General features: G+C 44.6%; 1 protein-coding gene across 1 annotated transcript in view; it reads right to left on the bottom strand.

Moving 5' to 3' along the window:
* Positions 1 to 14,338, bottom strand: part of NME6 (NME/NM23 nucleoside diphosphate kinase 6) — a 28,376-nt gene that overhangs the window by 2,406 nt on the left and 11,632 nt on the right. The window lies entirely within an intron of this gene.

Here is a 14,338-nt window from a genome sequence, read left to right as displayed (position 1 = left end):
TCTGCATGTTTCAAACCATTGTTTCCAACACCATTTGTTGAAGAGACTCTGCTTTCCTCATGTAATAGTCTGTGCCCCTTTGTCAAAGATTAGATGTCCATAGGTGTGGGGCCTCATTTCTGGGCTCTCAATTCTATTCCACTGGTCAGTGTGTCTATTCATGTTCCAGTACCAAGCAGTTTTGATGACAATGGCCCTATAATACAGTTTGAGATCTGGGAGTGTGATGCCTCCAGTTCTGTTCTTTTTTTCTCAAGATTGTTTTGGCAATTCTACATCTTTTCTGATTCCAGATAAACATTTGTAGCATTTTTTCTATTCTCCTAAAAAATGTGCTTGGGATCTTGATGGGGATAGCATTAAATTTGTAGATGGCTCTGGGTAATATATTCATTTTGATGATGTTAATTCCTCCAACCCATGAACATGGAATATCTTTCCACTTCTTTGTATACAATTCTTTCACTTCTTTGGTTAGGTTTACTCCTAGATATTTTATTGTTTTTGTTGCTATAGTAAAAGGAATTGATTTCTGGATTTCAATTTCTTCTAACTTAGTGTTTGCATAGAGGAATGCCACTGACTTTTGAATGTTAATTTTGTAGCCTAACACTTTACTGTATTGCCTGATGATTTCCAAAAGCTTCTTGCTGGGTGCCTTAGGTTTTTCCATGTATACTATCATGTCATCTGCAAATAAGGAGAGTTTGACTTCTTCTCTTCCAATCTGTATCCCTTGAATTCCTTGCTCCTGCCTGATTGCTATGGCAAGAACTTCCAACACTATGTTGAATAGTAATGGTGATAGTGGGCAGCCCTGTCTAGTACCTGATCTGAGGGGAAATGCTTCCAGTTTTTCACCATTGAGTATGATGTTGGCTGTAGGTTTGCTATCTATAGACTCCACTATCTTCAGGAATTTTCCATCTATTCCCATTTTTTGTAGTGTTTTGATCATAAAGGGATGTTGTATTTTGTCAAAGGCTTTCTCTGCATCTATTGATATGACCATGTGGTTTTTGGTCTTGCTTTTGTTGATGTGGTGGATCACATTGATTGATTTACGTATATTAAACCAACCTTGCATGCCTGGGATAAACCCCACTTGGTCATGCTGAACAATCTTTTTGATATACTGCTGTATCCGGTTGGCTAGAATTTTGTTCAATATTTTTGCATCTATGTTTATCAGAGATATTGGTCTGTAGTTTTCTTTTTTGGCTGTGTCCCTGTCTGCTTTTGGTATCTGGGTGATGTTGGCTTCATAGAAGCTGGCAGGGAGTATTCCAGTGTCTTCAATCTTCTGGAAGACTTTTAAAAGTAGAGGTATTAGTTCTTCTTGGAAAGTTTTGTAGAATTCATTTGTAAAACCATCTGGTCCAGGACTTTTATTTTTGGGAAGATTTTTGATAACTGTTTCAATTTCATTAGCCGTGATGGGCCTGTTCATGTTATCCACTTCCTCTTTACTTAGTTTTGGAAGTTGGTAGGTATCTAGGAAATTGTCCATTTCTTCCAGGTTCTCTAGCTTGGTGGCATATAGTTGTTCATAGAAGCCTCGCATGATATGTTGAATTTCTGTGGTGTCTGTTGTGATATCTCCTCTTTCATTTATTATCCGATTTATTTGGGTCTTCTCCCTTTTTTGTTTTGTGAGTCTGGCTAAAGGTTTGTCGATTTTGTTTACTCTTTCGAAGAACCAACATTTACTTTCATTGATCTTTTGTATGGTTTTCCTATTCTCAATGTTATTTATTTCTGCCCTAACTTTAGTGATTTCTGTCCTTCTGGTTGCTTTAGGGTTCCTTTGTTATTCTTCTTCTTCTAGGTCTTTAAGATGTGCAATCAGGCTGTTTATTTGTGCTTTTTCTTGTTTCCTAATGTGTGCTTGTATAGCTATGAACTTCCCTCTTAGGACTGCTTTAGCTGTGTCCCAAATATTCTGATAGCTTGTGTCTTCATTTTCATTGAAGTCTCGAAACATTTTGATTTCTTCCTTGATTTCCTCTTTGACCCAGAAGTTGTTAAGAAGTGTACTGTTGAGCTTCCACATTTTGGCACTGTTACTAATTTTTTGTTGATTGTTGAATGTTAGTTTAATTCCACCATGGTCTGAGAAGATGCTTGGGATGATTTCAGTGCTCTTGAATTGGCTGATGCTGTCTTTGTGGCCTAATATAAGGTCTATCCTTGAGAATGACCCATGTGGATTTGAGTAAAATGTGTATTCCAGTTTCTTGGGATGAATGACTCTGAAAATGTCCAGTAGTTCTAGTTTATCTCTCTCTTCATTTAACTCCCTTATGTCTTTATTGATTTTCTGCCTGGATGATCTGTCAAGTTGAGAGAGTGGGGTGTTGAAGTCCCCTGCTATGATTGTGTTACTGTTACTATATTGCTGTAGCTCTGTCAGTAGAAGTTTGATGTATTTAGATGGCTTCTCATTGGGTGCATAGATGTTAATAATTGTTAAGTCCTCTTGATTGACTCATCCTCTGAACATTAAGTAGTGTCCATTCCTATCTTTTTTAATCTTATCTATTTTAAAGTCTATCATGTCAGATATGAGAATAGCTGCTCCTGCCCTTTTTTGTGGGCCATTGGCTTGTATGATAGTTTTCCATCCTTTCACTTTAAGTCTGTGTTTGTCTTGTTGAGTTAGGTGAGTTTCCTGTAGACAGCATATTGTTGGGTTGTATTTTCAGACCCATCTTCCTACTCTGTGTCTTTTAATAGGTGAATTCAGGCCATTGACATTTATTGATATCAAAGATTGAAGATATTTTAACGCCATTCTTGTAGAGTTTTAAGAGTGTTTTGATATATGTCCTATTTGTGGTGGTCTGATTGTTTATAGGAGACCTTTCAGAACTTCTTTCAGGGCAGGCTTGGTGATGGTTGATTCCTTCAACTGTTCCTTGTCTGAGAAGGTTTTGATGCCTCCATCTAGTCTGAATGACAGTCTAGCAGGATATAGTATTCTTGGCTGAAAGCCTTTCTCTTTTTTTTTTTTTTTTTTTTTTCTGCTTTAAAACAATTTTTATTTTATTATTTTATTTTTTTATTTTTATTTTTTATTTAAGAAAGGATTAATTAACAAAACCATATGGTAGGAGGGGTACAACTCCACACAATTCCCACCGCCCAATCTCCATATCCCACCTCCTCCCCCAATAGCTTTCCCATTCTCTATCCCTCTGGGAGCATGGACCCAGTGTCATTGAGGGTTGCAGAAGGTAGAAGGTCTGGCTTCTGTAATTGCTTCCTCGCTGAACATGGGCGTTGACTGGTCGGTCCATACTCCCAGTCTGCCTCTCTCTTTCCCTAGTAGGATGGGTCTCTGGGGAAGCTGAGCTCCAGGACACATTGATGGGGTCTTCAATCCAGGGAAGTCTGGCCGGCATCCTGATGATACCTGGAACCTGGTGACTGAAAAGAGAGTTAACATACAAAGCCAAACAAATTGTTGAGCAATCATGGACCCAAAGCTTGGAAAAGTGGAGAGGAAGTATTAGGGAGGTACTCACTGCAAACTCTAGTATACTTCTGGGCTGAAAGCCTTTCTCATTGAGCACTCAATAGATATCTTGCCATTCTCTTCTGGCCTGTAGTGTTTGTATGGAGAAGTCTGCTGCTAATCTTATGGGTTTTCCTCTGTAGGTGACTCTTTGTTTTTCTCTTGCAGCCTTCAGGATCCTTTCTTTATCCTTGTTCCTTTCCATTCTTAGTATGATATGTCTTGGTGTCTTTAGGTCTGGGTTAATTCTGTTTGGGACCCTCTGGGCTTCTTGAATCTTTATGGCTTTGATGTTGTCTAGACTAGAGAAGTTTTCAGCTACTATGGCCTGGAAAACACTTTCTTCCTCTCCTTCTCTTTCTTCTTCTGGTATGCCAATAATGCATATATTGTTTCTTTTGAAGTCATCCCATAGGACTCTGTCGTTGTTTTCAGCATCTCTTAATCTCTTTTTGAGATCTCTTACTTCTTTTTTAGTTGTCTCTTCTTCTTCTAGCGTTTGCCATTAGTTGTCTCTAATTCATCCTCAATCTTGCTAATTCTGTCTTCACCCTCATAGATTCTATTCTCTCTGCCCTCTACTGCTTTCTGGAGTTCATCTATTTTGTTGCCCTGCTCTGATACTGTTTTAGCTTGTTCAGCTAGTTGCCTTCTTAGCTCAGTGATTTCAGCTTTCAGCTCTCTAATAACCATGAGATAATTAGAATTTTCTTCCATATTCTCATTTGTTGTTCCTGCATTTCTGGTTACAATTTTTTCAAATTCTTTACTCACTTCTGTTATTATTTCCTTAGCTAATGTTTGAATGTTGAACTCGTTATTTTGTGCTTCACCCTCTGGAGGACTTTTAGGTGGACTCTTGTCCTGGTTCGATTCTCCAATATTTTTTCTTGTTGTTTTAACCATTTTATATATTATGTTATGAGTTCCCTTTATCAGTACTTTTCAAATTCTTTATCACTATTGCCTGGATTGACTTGTGTCTAAGTAAGTTAATTTAAGGGTTCACAGTGGTAGAAGTTAACAGTTATTTCAATCCCTGAGTTGGAGCTCAGTGGTTTAAAAGCTTCTTTTTTTTTTCCCCTTCCCTGTAGGCTATGGGAGCCTGAGGGCTTTTAAACTATCAATAGGTTCCAGTCTCTTGGAAACAGAGTTGGCAGTCATCTGAGGTAAAGAACAAACACTTCATCACAGACCCCTGCAAGCGTCAACCCGGCTTTGACCTAGCATGTTATGATTGGGCCCTCCTCAATCACTATCGAACAAGCCATGGCCGGTGCGCCGCTATGTTCCATCACTGGGGAGCCAGAGACAACCCGAACTGCCCCTGCGGCTACAGACAGACTATGACCCACATAGTCAACGACTGCCACCTCTCCAGATTCAAAGGAGGTCTTGAAACTTGACATCAGGCTCAACCTGACGCTGTTGACTGGCTACGGAAGAAGGGCAAACGCTAGAAGAAGAAGCTTAATCACTGACTCCTGACCAAGAGATAAAGCAGGGTGTGGCAGAGATAATCCAGTGGTTATGCAAAGAGACTTTCACAGCCCCTCAGCTATGCCACCGAGGTATTGGTCTTCTCCTGAGTTTCCCGGTTAGATCTCTGTCCCTTGGTGTCCCTACCTGTCGCTGCTCCAGATTCTGAGGGTAGTAGCAATGGAGACTCAGAGTTGCACTTGGTGAGTCTCTGGGGAGTCCTCTTCTCCCTTCAGCTGTCCCCTTGTTGGTGGAGCAGACTGGAGGTGGTGTCTTAGCTGATAAACTGCTCAACTGTGAGCAGTCACTTAATCTCTCCTTAGGCCCCTCTCTCCTCTCTGTCACCAGCCACACGTGTTTGTACTCACGGGTGATTCACTGGGTTCCTGTGGTCATTCTAGTCCTGTCTTGTTTCGGTCCCAGGTGGTCTCCTTTGGTATTCCTAGTTGATCCGGGAGAGGAGAGGAGAGGAGAGAAAGCGATCTGCTGCTCGTAGCTCCGCCTCCAGAAGTCTCGAATCTTTAATATTATTATAGACACTTTTATCTCCTGATTTGTAATGAAAAGTAAAACATTTCTGTGTTGGAGAGAGAGCTCACTAGGCAGTGCATGCCTTGTTGTGCACATGGCCTAGGCTTGAGCCCCCAAACACACAGAGGTGCTATGGTGTCAGAGAACGCCACCATCTGAATGAGACAGCCTGGAGCTGTGAAATTGTGCGTGCCTGAGTTCCTGGTCCCAGAGAAAATCTTTTTTTTTTTTTTTTTAATTTTAATATTTATTTACTTATTTTCCCTTTTGTTGCCCTTGTTGCTTTTTTATCGTTGTTATAATTATTATTGTTATTTATGTCGTTGTTAGATAGGACAGAGGGAAATGGAGAGAGGAGGGGAAGACAGAGGGAGACAGAAAGACAGACACCTGCAGACTTGCTTCACCACCTGTGAAGCGCCTCCCTTGCAGGCTCGAACCGGGATGCTTGAGTTAGTCCTTGCGCTTTGCGCCACCTGCGCTTAACCCGCTGCACTACCGCCCGACTGCCCCCAGAGAAAATCTTCTGTGGGTTCTTGAAGGCATCATGGTCCCTGGATGCCATGCCTACTGCACCATATGAATAGACAGGTCCAGGGAGACGTGTTCTTGGTAGTAGTGAAGCCACATCAGCTTTGAAGCTTTCATAGACGCTATCAACTGCGTGCTGCCCTACACTGTCCCCCACTGGCCGTGTGTGGGTAGTACAGGGCAGGCAGGAGGGTTGATGGGAGCAGCTGGGTCCCTCTGCAGCAGCTTGGTAGCTGGGATTCTCCTGGGCTACCTGGCGCTCTCTTCACGGTTCATATTGAACCTCCTTTCTGTGTAAAGGTTTGAGACCCAGCACTGTATGTGCCGGAGCAGATGTATGCTCTGCCCCACCCCCTCAAATATCACAAAAGACATCTTTAAAAAAACAAGTATGGGAGGTCACGCAGCCCAGTGCTAGGCCCCAGGATGGCAAATCACGAGTGATGTGTGTGAAGGGAGTGTGGGTGTGGGATGCGTGTGCACAGGGAGCCTACAGGTGAGAGTGTGAGGGGTGGCTGGGTGTGCAGCGCACAGCAGGGACTGAGTGTAGGCTTGTGAGTGTGGTGGACAGGCTCATATGGGAATGGGACCGTGTCTGTGGGAGGTGTGTTTACAGAAAAAATTAAATATGTTTTGTTTTTAATGAAAGAGTCACAGAGAGATCAGAGCCCTGCTCAGCTCTGGCTGATGGTGCTGGGGATAGAATCTGGGGGGGGGGGGGGTCAGAGCCTCAGGTTCCTGAACGCCTTTCACAGAACTGTTATTCTTTCTCCTCAGCCCTAGACATTTTTTAATATATCTTCTTTATTTTCCAAAATTGTATTTGTACTCATTTAAAAGATATTTTAACCAGCATATCAGAAACGGTGCTTTATTGACTCATTAGTCCCAAGGGAAGGGCACAGCTGTGGCAGAATTCTTAGAAGTGAATTCCCAGGGGCAAGAATTTGATGAAAGGAAAAGATTAGAAACAAGTTTAAAATACCAGAAATGTAGTCCTTATCCAGTCGCTAAAATGCTATTTCAAAAACTTTTAAATACTTCATTTTGCAATACAGAAAAATGGCAAGAATAGCACCTTTAAAAAGCTCAGATTTCAACAAGGGCAACAAAAGGGAATAAATAAATATTTTTAAAAAAGAAGCTCATATTCTCAGATGCCAAAAGATAGTGAGAAACTCCTGGTTGACACTTCCGCCCTTCATGGAGACACCACAGCACCAGGGGGAAGATCCAGGGGTGGCGGAGAAGTGCTACGGTATCTTTTCCACCCTCTACGTCTTTGTGCCTGTCTCTGTCTCTATCTGTAGCAAAAAGAATGAAAAATAACCATCCTGGAGCAGCGACTTAAGAGCGTACTAGTAAACTGAGATATGTTATGCATGTACAAACTATTGTATTCACTGTTGAATCTAAAACATAATTCCCCAATAAAGAAATTTAAGAAAAAGAAAAAAGAATACACTAGTGCCTTCCCCACCCCTCCCTGCACAGCAACAAACAACCCATAACACAGAGCCACCTACATTACCATCTCAACTCATTTGCTTTATTCTTTCCACCCTGGCCACCCCCACCCTGTTTAAAAATGTACCGAGTTAGGTGGTAGTGCAGCGGGTTAAGCACAGGTGGTGTGAAGCACAAGGACCAGTGTAAGGATCCTGGTTCAAGCCCCCGGCCCCCCACTTGAAGGGGGGTCGATTCACAGGCAGTGAAGCAGGTCTGCAGGTGTCTTTCTCTCCCCCTCTCTGTCTTCCCCTCCTCTGTCCCATCCAACAACAATGACAGCAACGACAACAATATGATGACAATGATAAACAGCAAGGACAACAAAGGGGGGTAATGGCCTCCAGGAGCAGTGGATTCCTGGTGCAGGCACCAAGCCCCAGCAATAACCCTGGAGGGGAAAAAAATGTACCAGGGTTTTGGTTTTATTCAATTCTGAGAAATTACCACTGAAAAGATAGTTTAAAGGTTTATTTACTTATTTGCGAGAGGGGGAGGGAGGGAGGGCCAGAGCATCACTCTGGTATATGCCATGCTGGGGATTGAACTTGGGACCTCATGCTTGAGAGTACTATGCTTTATCAACTGCACTACCTCAAGACAGTTGATTGATGCTACAAGGTGTGTGTGTGGTGTGGTGATGTGTGTATGTGTGTGTGTGCCACAGCTTGCTGAGCCACAGGAGAGCTCACAGGTGAGGTGGGAAGGGTGGGAGGAGACCTAGGAAAGCCTTTTCCCCAGTTATCCTGGGAAAGAATCAGTAAGACATAGAGTGATTAGGTTTAGGGTAGAGTGAATAACTTTAGAATGCCCTAAGTTGTCAAGCACTTCATCCTTGACTGAGCTCCCTGGAATATTCAAACTACCCAGAGTTGTTCCCAGTCAAAAGCTGCAAGCCTGAGATCAAGGTGTCTACAGGGCTGGTTTCTTCGTCTGAGGCCTCTCCTTTGGCCTCAGAGTTGCCACCTTCGGCCTGTGTGCTCACACGGTCTACCTCTATGCACATGCTTTAATCTCGGTTGTTTAAAGACTCCTGTTATTGGTGAGAGTCCTGTTCTGCAAGGAAGCTGAGCGTCACCGGGAGTCAGCCATTTTTATCTTCCCTTTCAGTATTTCATATCTTGTCAGATCTTATCTCTGAGAAGACATTCCACTCAGAGAATCACGATTGACCTGCAACTTCTGATTTCTGATGTGTCGTCTGTGGTCTTTAGGAACAGAATGTAATTGTCCTGGGGTAGTAATTGTCTCTGTCTTCTTCAATCTACTCTTTGAGAGTAGGCTCAGCCTCTGGCCAATTTACCTGACCCAGTTCAATTGGTCAGCAAAGTTGAACAAAGTGTAGATAGTAGCCAGGAAGTTGAATTTGAATAGGATTTTTTTAAAAGATTTTTTTTAGATTTTTTAATATTTATTTATTCCCTTTTGTTGCCCTTGTTGTTTTATTGTTGTAGTTATTATTGATGTCATTGTTGTTGGATAGGACAGAGAGAAATGGAGAGGGGAAGACACAGAGGGGGAGAGAAAGACAGTCACCTGCAGACCTGCTTCACCGCCTGTGAAGCGACTCCCCTGCAGGTGGGGAGCCAGGGCCTCGAACCGTGATCCTTATGCAGGTCCTTGCGCTTTGCGCCACATGCACTTAACCTGCTGCGCTACCGCCCGACTCCCAGGATTTTAATTTTTTTACCAGAGCACTGCTCAGCTCTGGTTTATGGTGGTGCAGGGGATTGAACCTGAGACTTTGGAGCCTCAGGCATGGAAGTCTGTTTGCATAACCATTATGCTATCTATCCCTGCCCAGGAAAATAATTTTTTGATGTTGTAGTGAATGGCAAAGATATTCTGTAGCACAAAGAGCAAGGGAAAATCTTTGACTTTTAAAAATATATATTTATTTATTACTGGATAGAGACAGAAAGAAACTGAGAGGGGAGGGAGTGATAGAGAAGGAGAGAGACAGAGAGACACCTGTAGCCCTGCTTCACCACTCGTGAAGCTTTCCCCCTGCAGGTGGGGACCAGGGACTTAAACCTGGGTCCTTGAGCATTGTGATGTGAGCACTTAACCACCACTTGACCCCAGGGATCTCTGACTTCTCCTAATGCTTTGTTTTTTTAATTTTTTTCTTTTTATTTTATTTATTTACTGGATAGTAACAGAGAGAAATTGAGAGGGGAGAGGGAGAGAGAGAGTCACCTGTAGCCCTGCTTCACCACTCTTGAAGCTTTCCCCCTGCAGGTGGGGACGGGGGCTTGAACCCGGGTCTTTGCGCATTGTAACGTGTACTCAACCAGGTGCACCACTGCCTGGCCCCTCTCCTGATGCTTTGCGTCCAACACAGACTGATGCGCCAGCGGGTGAGGTCTGGTGTGTGCTTGTAACCCCAGGCCTCTTGTCCCTCCTCCACCACACTTGTTCGCCCATGAGTGGTCTCATGTCAGAGGACGCCTGGCTCAGGGCCCTGCTTGTCCTCTCTCAGCCCAGCTGTGTGAGGTTAATCTGTGCACCTCAGATTCGCCACCTGTTTGTCGGGATCAGAGTCAGCTTTCTCTTTCTGTCAGAGGGAACTCCATCCCTACCTCCGTCCGTCCGTCCATCCGTCCGTCCTCCTCCTCATCATCATCATCATGACTGAACACACTAATGAGCCACCTGTCTGCCTTGTGCACTACTCAGATCCAGCCACTGGGATCACTCAAGTGTGGGGCTCATTTTTTTCTTCTCCTAAGACATTAGAACTGGAAATAAATTTTTTTTTTTCTTTTGCCTTCAGGGTTATCGCTAGGGCTCGGTAGACTATTTCGTCCCATTTTGTTTCCCTTGTTATTATTGTTGTTATTGCTATTGTTTATATATATTATTTAATTTTTAATTTTTTATATTTATTTATTTTCCCTTTTGTTACCCTTGTTGTGGTTATTGATGTCTTTGTTGTTGGATAGGATGGAGAGAAATGGAGAGAGGAGGGGAAGACAGAGAGGGGAAAAGACAGACGCCTGCAGACCTGCTTCACGGCTTGTAAAGCCACTCCCCTGAAGGTAGGGAGCCGGGGCCTCAAACCGGGATCCTGCTGGCCCTTGCGCTTTGCACCACGTGCTGACTCCCATTGCTATTGTTGTTGTTGAATAGGACAGAAAGAAATCAAGAGAAGACAGGAAGGAGAAGAGAAAAACAGACACCTGCACACCTGCTTCATTATTTGTGAAGCGGCCCCCCTTGCAGGTGGGGAGCCCAGGGCTCAAACCGGGATCCTTACACTGGTCCTTGGGCTTTGTGCCATGTGCCCACTGCACTACCACCTGGCCCCCAGGAAATAGACTCTCCCCCCTGCCCCCGTTCTTACTAGTCAGAAAAACTTGTCAAGTCATTAAAATCACGGTGTCACCTGTGGCTGCGACTTGTCAAACCCATTTTGTTGGTGCTGGAAGCAGGACATATCTAAGTTGACTGACGCCACATGTGTGGTGTGTGGCAGAGTGGGGTTGGGCTTATAAAGTCTGACTCCACAGACTGGGGTCCCAACACATCTACTCTGCAGCACTCCTGGCTCTTCCCCAGAGCAGCCAGCCTTGTGCTGAAGTGGGAGAAGCAGAGGGGGAAGAGAGGGAAGGCAGAAGTGGAAGACATCCTGGAACATGAGAGACACAGGCTTGGACAAGACAAAAGGTGAGAGAAGAGATGTGAAAAGGAACGGGGGGAGGACTAAGAATGTGTGGTCCCAGTAGTCAGAAGTAGGTCATAGAAAGCTTGGTGAAGCCAGCAGCCCAGGTGGTGGCTGCCTGACTGCGGCCCCTAGATTGCTGTCTAGCTGTTTCTCCCGCTCTGCTTGGGCTGTCAGGCTGTAGATTTGACATCCACTCCCAAGGATTTTGGCCTAGATCTGTACTTAAGTTTCTAACTTAAGGGAGTCGGGCAGTAGCGCAGCAGGTTAAGCGCAGGTGGCACAAAGCGCAAGGACTGACTCAAGCATCCCGGTTCGAGCCCCCAGCTCCCCACCTGCAGGGGAATCACTTCACAGGCGGTGAAGCAGGTCTGCAGGTGTCTGTCTTTCTTTCCCCCTCTCTGTCTTCCCCTCCTCTCTCCATTTCTCTCTGCTAGCCAACAACAACAGCAGTGGAAAAATAAAAATAACAATAAGGGCAACAACAAAAAATTAAAATGGGAAAAATGGCCTCCAGGAACAGCGGATTTGTAGTGCAGGCACTGAGCCCCCGCAATAACCCTGGAGGCAAAAAAAAAAAAAATCTGGGGCAAGGTGCAGACCACCCAGAGGTTGAAACAGATGGTAACTGGGAAGATAATGCCTGAGCTCAAGGGCCAGCAAAACAACTCACTTACACAGTGTGCTGCGTCACCATGTGTGAGCCGGCTTTGAGCCTGGTCCCCCGCCGCCACAGTGACGGAAGCTTCAGTGCTGTGGTCTCTCACACACTCTCTTTCTCTGGCAGTTTCTACCTTTAACAAATGTAGATAAAATAATACTTGAGCGCAACAGAAGTGAGTGACTGGTTGGCATTGTGAGTGCTGAGGGCAATGTTACTTTACAAGCGCAGATAGTGCTACTCATTCCTATTCTGATGAGAAGAGACATGAAGAAAAAGCATGTGGTTTGAGTATGGAGGAAAATCAAGGTTTCTCTTCTCTCTCTCTCTTTCTCTCTCCAGATCACTTATCGGTTCTGGTTTATGGTTGTGCAAGGGATTGGGTCTGGGACTTTGGAGCCTCAGGTATGAACATGCTCTTGCATAACCACATACTATGCCCCCACCCAAAGTTGAGTTTTTCTTAATCTTGGCAGGAGTAAAAAAAAAAAAAAAAAGGTGAGGAGGGAGTCGGGCAGTAGCGCAGTGGGTTAAGCGCAGGTGGTACAGAGTGCAAAGGACTGGTGGGAGGATCCCGGTTCGATCCCCCGGCTCCCCACCTGCAGGGGGGTCACTTCACAGGCGGTGAAGCAGGTCTGCAGGTGTCTGTCTTTCTCTCCCCCTCTCTGTCTTCCCCTCCTCTTTCCATTTCTCTCTGTCCTATCCAACAACAACAACAACATCAATAAGAACAACAATAATAATTACAACATCAATGAAAAACAAGGGCAACAAAAGAGAAAATAAATAAATAAATAAATAAAGATGAGAGAAAACTGTTGTCAGGATTTGAACTCGGGACCTCACTTCACAATTGCAAGTTCTATATTCTATGACTGAACCACCTCCCTGGCCACCCTAGAAGCATTTCTTATGTAGCTAGGACCGTCAGGACCACCATTTTCCATTTTCCATGTCAAACTTGGTGACTTGATGAGTATAAACTTATTGGTTGATTTAGGGACCAGTAAAATTTGAGGCAGAATGGAGATACAGAATTGAGAATGGATTTAAAACAAAAGTGACCTGCAGAATTGCAGGAATCTAGTCTCATCAGCACACCAGCCTAATGGTCTCAGTTCTTAGGATGCATCAGTGAAGAAAACAACAAAAACATATCCTTTCCCAGGTAGTGTAAATTCTAGCACATACAGACGGACACAAAATAAGCAGCAAGTATAGTTTATTTACTGTTAAAGAGCAGTAAACTAAGAGTAGACAGCATAATGGTTATGCAGAGACTCTCATGCCTGAGGCTCCAAAGTCCCAGGTTCAGTCCCCTGCACCACCACAAGCCAGAGCTGAGCAGTGCTCTGGTTAAATGGAAAAAAAAAAAAAAAAAAAAACAACCAACGAGGTAATAACCTCACACACTTGGTGATATACATTGAAATAGCAGAATAATAGGCACCAAGTATTGGAGGGTGTGGAGGTAGCTCCTGGAGGCCATTTTAACCCCACTGGACAGGACAGAGAGAAACCGAGAGGGGTGGGGAAGACAGAGAGGGGGAGAGAAAGATAGACACCTGCAGACCTGCTTCACCACTGTGAAGCGACTCTCCTGCAGGTGGGGAGCCGGGGTTCGAACCGGGATCCTTTTGCCAGTCCTTGTGCTTTGCGCCACCTGCGCTTAACCTGCTGCACTACAGCCCGACTCTCCCCAGACCACAATATTTTTAAGATTTTTTTATTAGAGGGAGAATATGAATCAGACATCACTGTGGCACATATGATGCAGGGGACTGAACTCAGGACCTCATGCCCAAGGGACCAGTACTTTATCCACGGTGCCACCTCCTGGACCACACAGACTCCATGTTTTTTAGGGGGTGGTTGGGGAAGGAGGGAAAGACAGAGAGGGAAAGAGAGACACAGAGAGGAGAGACACGACAGTACTGCTCCACTGCTTGTGAAGCTGCCCTGTGCAGAGGCCCCATGTGGTGGACGGGAACTTGAAGCGGCCAGAACGTGTGCTCTGCCAGGTGACTTACTGCCCCAAGCCCACCCCATGTTGATTTTCTGCTATAAACCACACAGACATTATGGAGACATCATGTAGATTTGGCCCAGCCAAATCACCTCAGGCCCTGGACTCACAGGACCTGACCCTACATGGCAGGGAGCTTTCGGCACCTGCCAGCCAGGAACTGCTGCCTCCTGGGTCCTCCTTCCTTAGAAGAGGGTTGAAATCAGGTCAGTAAGGGCCCCATCTCTGCAGTAACAGGCTTGAGATGTTGTAAGATCTTGAGGAAAAGGACTGTGGAGGAGGAAAGGTGGGTAAAGAAGGCACACATGCCCAGCAAGCATGGAGTCCATAGATTTTCCTGCCGGGGGAGAGCTGAGTTCTTGCTACGTGGCTGGTGGCTCTTCACTGATGGATGATATGGCAGATTCAGATGATGACAGGGTC

This window comes from Erinaceus europaeus, chromosome 12 (assembly GCF_950295315.1).
Source record: "Erinaceus europaeus chromosome 12, mEriEur2.1, whole genome shotgun sequence".
Classification (NCBI taxonomy): Eukaryota; Metazoa; Chordata; class Mammalia; order Eulipotyphla; family Erinaceidae; genus Erinaceus; species Erinaceus europaeus.
This window is presented reverse-complemented; position numbering and strand designations above follow the sequence as displayed.